Genomic DNA, 5,787 nt, shown 5'->3' on the forward strand with positions numbered 1-5,787 from the left:
ACACGAAGACTTCTTGAAGGAGCAGAGCCTCTAGTGATTATCAAGGTCAAAGGAACCAGGTTGCTGGGTGGGAAGAGAGTGAAAGGACATAGAAGTTATGGGGTGTAGTAGATTGTTACAATAATGACCTCTCAGGATTTTTTGGCCTCCTGGGTCTGAGCCCTTTTGCAAAGTGACTTTGTCACTCTAGGCATCAAGATGCATGCGTGCATGCTAAGCTGCTTCAGTTGTGTCCAACTCTTTGCGAGTCAATGGACTGTCGCCCACCAGGCTTCTCTGTCCATGGGATTCTCCAGGCAAAAATACTGAGTGGGTTGTCATGTCCTCCTTTAGGGGATCTTCCTGACCCAGGGATTGAACTTGAGTCTCTTACATCTCCTGCATTCGCAGGCAGGTTCTTTACCATTAGTGCTACCTGGAAAACCCAGGCATCAAGATAGGAAGTCCATTTCACAATCCCTTGAATCTAGACTGACTTCGAGACTTGCTTTGCTCAGAGAATGTAGGAATGTGATATTGTGCAACTTTCAAGGCTAGGGCATAGGCCTTGAAACTTCCACTCCCACCATATTGAAAAGAAGTCTGGACTAGACCACATGGAGACAGAAGCCAGTAGCCAATTTCACATGCATGAAGGAGAACATCTTCGACTTCAATAGAATCACAAGGAATAATAATAATGTTTTAAATCACTATGTTTGGGGATGATTCATTGCACAGTAAAGGATCACAGAATCACCAAGTACAGTATGTATCCCTTGTTTTGGCTTCCTTGTATCTATTTACCGTTCTTCCTATGATAAGATTTTCCTGGAAAAGCCCCACCCTCAGCTCCTGTGGTCTGGGTGGGTCTGACTCTACCCTCCTGGATTCTGCTAGAAGCTTTGGGAAGGTCTTGAGCCCAGAGTTGTTGGTGACCTTCTTTGTTACTTCTTGGGGAGCATCTGCTGGAGAAAGGAGCCCTTGGGAAGAAAACAGGAAAGAGAATGAGTCCTGATCCAGCTGTTCCTGGAGACTGTCTGCCCCTGAACTTTAAAACACAAAGGCCAATCAATTCACTATTTTGTATAAACCAATTCAGTTCAGTCGCTCAGTCGTGTACAACTCTCTGCGACCCCATAGATTGCAGCACGCCAGGCTTCCCTCTCCATCACCAACTCCCAGAGCTTATGCAAACTCATTCATCAAGTTGGTGATGCCATCCAACCATCTCAACCTCTGTCCTCCCCTTCTCCTCCCACCTTCAATCTCAATAAGCTGATTAGAGTTGGGAAATCTGTTACTTGCACCTGAGGGCCAGGAAGTTGGCTAGGAGCTGAGCAGTTTCTGGCAGAGGGCTGTTAGTGTAGGAGAGAGCTCCCTGGAGTGTATTGGACAGTGAACTTATTTTTCCACAGGGCATCCTGTATGCCAGGATCCTGGAATGAGACACGATCTCTGTCCCAGAGGACCCAATGGGTACAAGTTACTCATTACAGTTGTGATAAAGTGCTGGGAAGGAAAACGACTGCAGCTAAAGCGTATAACTGGGGGACTGAGCCCAGGCTGGGGGAGGGGCAGGAAGGGCCTCCCTGAGGAAGCAAGCATCAAACTAAGACTGGGAGGTTGGATAGGAACTAGGCTGGGGTGATGGGTAACAGGTGCAGGGGAGGGGGAGGGGATATTCCAGGCAGAGGGAACAGTGTGTGCCAAGGCCTTGAGGCAAGCATATGCTTGTCATCTGGAAGGAGGGAGACTATGTCACCATGTAAGGGGAGAGACTAGCAGGGCCAAGTCCCTCGGGGTGAGTCAAGATTTTCAGCAGAAAGCAGCAGAAATAAATTCCAGCTAGTTCAAATTCAAGAAACTACCAAGAGCGCTAAAGAGCTGGGCTTGAGGTATATACCCCTCTCACATCACAGAACAGGCGCAGAAAGGACACGGCTCTCCCCGCCTATGCTAAGCTCTGGACGCTGCTGCCTGTGCCAGCAGCCCAGCCCGTCCTGACGCTGTGCCCAGGACCTCAGTCTTGTCACCACAGCCCCCACCAGAGAAAACTGCTCCTGGGCCTCCCCAACCCAACTTGTGGGCATCACTGGCTCTCTGGAGGAGATGGTGTGAACTGGAAGAGCCTGGGCCTTAGCTAGAAGAGAAACCTGGAGAGCAGCTAACATTTTTGGCAGAAAATGGGGGCATTTCCCAAACCTTAGAAAAGGGTTCAGACAACAAACACCAGAGTAGGATCTGGTCTTATAGTGGTTTTATTATAATCTTATAGTGATCTTATATAGCCATGCATGTTTTAAACTATTCCTCTCTTCAGGAATTCAAGTTTTAATTTCCTCTCCCCCACCCTACTCCCTTGGAGAAGGCAATGGCACCCCACTGCAGTACTCTTGCCTGGAGAATCCCATGGACTGAGGAGCCTGGTGGGCTACAATCCATCGGGTCGCTAAGAGTCAGACACGACTGTGAGACTTCACTTTCACTTTTCACTTTCACACATGGGAGAAGGAAATGGCAACCCACTCCAGTGTTCTTGCCAGGAGAATCCCAGGGATGGGGAAGCCTGGTGGGCTGCCGTCTCTGGGGTTGCACAGAGTTGGACACGACTGATATGACTTAGCAGCAGCAGCAGCAACCCCACTCCCTACCTTGAGTGGCCTCTACTGAGTGATTCAGTTCTGACAACTAGAATAATGTAGAAATGACCGAGTATGACTCTCGAGTAAATCATAAAAGACATGCAGTCAGTCTTTCTTGGATCACCAGCTATGAAGGAAACCAGCTAACATGTCCTGAGGACACTCAAGCAGCCCTGTGGAAAGGCTTGTGTGGAGAGAAGTGAAGGGCTCCTGTCAACAGCCAGCCAAATGTTTGTTATTTTAAGCCCTTAGGTTTGGGAGTAATTTGTTATACAGTCACAGATAACTAATACAGGCCTTTATTCTAAAAGCAATGGGAAGCCACTGAGTGGTTTGAACAAATGGAAGCAGACACACGATGAATTCGCTGACATGTGAACAGATGAACAGTATGATCGAAGAGCGAGCAGAGGGTGGGGGACACAAAGGAGGGAGGAATAATTTCTCCTGGGGAATATATCTATTAAGAGCCTTTCGTATAAAGAGTTTGGGAGAAAACAAAAGTCAAATTAACTTAAGAAAAAAAGTATTTGGCTCATATAAATGGAAGGTTCGAAGAGGTAATGGCTGCAGGCATGGCTGGATCCAAGCACACTCCATCTCTTGGCCCTCTTGTTTCCTGTGTTGGCTTCACTAACAGGCAAATTTACTCAAGCAGCTCTAGACTTCCATATTCATACCTCAGAAACCTCTGAGAGTGTTAGCTTCCCATTAGTTCCAATAAAAGGCCGAGCCAGCCTCTCACTGGCCCAGCTAGAGCCGTATGCTCATCCCTAGCCTGGTCATAGTAGGCTGAAGATGGAATATCTTCATTGTCCGGGTGAAGGGACACATGCCCACCACAGGACCAGGGAGAGGTGTTGGCCCTACCCAAACCTCGCATGAATTCAGAGTAAGAGAGGGCCAGGACCTCAGAGAAGAGGTCCTGTTTCCACAGAGAGGGAAAGGATTTAAATGTCCAGATCAGGATGGTCAGGAAGGGTCTCAGAGAAGAGGGAATGCTTGAGAGGAATCCAGAAACCCAAATGGCAGGCATCTGGTGGGATAACTGGAGGGAGAGAGGGAAGGAGGGACACGAAGGAAGGATAATCCCAACAAGAAGAACAGCAAGTACAAAGGCATCAGATGTGAAAAATCAAGTCTGTTCAGGAGAAAGCTCAGTGCAGCTGGAAATCAGAGAGGGGAAACTGGACAGGAGAGAGCAGTAGACACCAGTCTTGAAGGGTCCTGAGTGCTAGGCTAAAGAGCTGGGGATACCAGTGGGTGGTGGGGAGAGAGTAGTTGAAGCTGAGGAGTGACTGGGTTAGGTTTGTGTTTTAAACAAGTCACTGCAGGGCCAATGAGACTAGTGATACAGAGACTGTATCACCATTAGGCATTTGCCCAATGCTCAGGCACCCCTTCTTTTTAATGGATCCACGTTTTGTTAGGGAAGACAATGTGTCCACCAGAATTAATATATGTACTTCCCAGCCTCCTTTGCAGCTAGGCATGGCCATGTGTCACAGTTTGGTCAAAGAAATAAAATCAGAAATTGCTGGGTACAGATTCAACTCTTTGTGGCTTCTTCCTTCTTCCTGCCTGAACACAGATGTGATGGCAGGAGTTGAAGCTACCATTTTGCAACCATGAGGTAAAAGTCTAGTGACCAGAAGAGACTACAATCCTGATGACTTCAAGATGACCTTCACCTACCTCCAGACTTGGGGCTAAGGGAGGCCTGAGGCTGGCAAACCACAAAAGCCCCCAGACACCTCTGGTCCTAATATGCCAAGACACAGGCTAACAGTATCTGAGACCAGGCATGAGGGGACCAAGAATGCTGCTGAGACTCTGGGAGGTAGCAGGATTGACCCAGAGGGACCCTCATATCCCTTGTAGTCCATTCTTATCCATCATTCTTGGTTCAGGGGGCCTCCCTGAGAACTCTCCCAGACTACAAACATCAGCACCAGGCTCCCTGCCTCTGCTACCAAGGTCCTGGGCAGCCTGTAATTCCTGGCTTTGTTGTCCCCAGAGTAGAAACTGGATGTAGATGTGCCCAATGGGTGGCTTATGAGGAGATATGAGGACTGGAGGAGAGAAGACCCTCAGAGTCCCTCCCTTCTGGTCTTAGTATATTTCCCACACCTTGGACCAGGTCCTACCTAGGCCCATAGTTGTGAGTATCAGTATTGGCTATTCTTTCCTGAATATGAGCTGTGTGCATCATATTTTAGACATATCATTATCACATTGCGCCCTCACAGAAGAGTTGTTGTTCCCATTTTATGGAAAATGAAACTGAAGCTTAACTTAAGTGACTTATCTAAGGTCACAAAGCTTTCAGCATTCAAATAACTTATCTGTCTGACTCTAACACCCAGCCTTTCACCACTCAATAGCTGTCAGTGTCACCTCCATTTTGCAAGCCAAGCCAGACCTCCCCAGAGCCTATGGGAGAAACCAGAAGAGAAAAGGTTTGGGAAAAAATGGTAAAGTGATACTAATTGTCAATTCTGAGTAGCAACTGTTAATCTATTACCCTGGGTACTTTTTCCATATTCTAAAACTTCTTCAAAACGAAAATTGTTTTAAAAGAAAAACCAAAAGAAAGAAGAACAGAAAGCACAAGACTGGGTCAGAGGATGGGGCCAGGCCTGTGCTGGAGTGGGGCCTGGGCAGGGGCTTACGGCAGCCCTTCTGCACAAGAGCCCCAGTGTTCCCTGGGCCCGGCTGCCATCCAAGAACAACATGGTCGGCACCAGGCAGTGTCTACCCCCTCCCCCTAACTCTGCTCCCAGGCAGGTGGGGGGTGGGGCCTGGCCTCAGGAGTCCCTCTTGGCCCAGCCTTGCAATCCAGGATCCCAGAGCCTGCCAACCCCTGCCTTGGGCCTAGCACTTCATAAGTACCCCATCAATCCTGGCCAAATGGGCAGAGAGAGCAATGCCCAGCCCCAGCTCCCATACATACTCACCTTAGGTGAATCGCCGCTTTTCCAGGCCACAGAGAGAGAGAGATGCAGACAGAAAGTGGGCTGATGTATTAGCACCAGCCATCCCAGCTCTGTAGACAGTCACCCTGAGCTCTCCCTCCCCTTTTTGGCCCAAGAGAGTAGAGTTCACGGCTCACTTCCATTCAAGTTCACTTGCTATGTGACTTTGAACAAGTCATTCTGTCTGC

General features: G+C 48.5%; 1 long non-coding RNA gene across 1 annotated transcript; it reads right to left on the reverse strand.

Moving 5' to 3' along the window:
• Window positions 1–631: 631 nt before the first annotated feature.
• Window positions 632–5,787, reverse strand: LOC147369075 (uncharacterized). The gene is made up of 2 exons (XR_015167236.1): window positions 5,582–5,787; window positions 632–962 (listed from the first exon to the last, which is right to left on the reverse strand). It is a non-coding gene; the product is annotated as an uncharacterized LOC147369075 (long non-coding RNA).

The sequence above is a fragment of the Bos grunniens genome, chromosome 7, assembly GCF_055505025.1.
Source record: "Bos grunniens cultivar Pamir isolate PY7600 chromosome 7, Bosgru_T2T1.0, whole genome shotgun sequence".
NCBI classification, from domain to species: domain Eukaryota; kingdom Metazoa; phylum Chordata; class Mammalia; order Artiodactyla; family Bovidae; genus Bos; species Bos grunniens.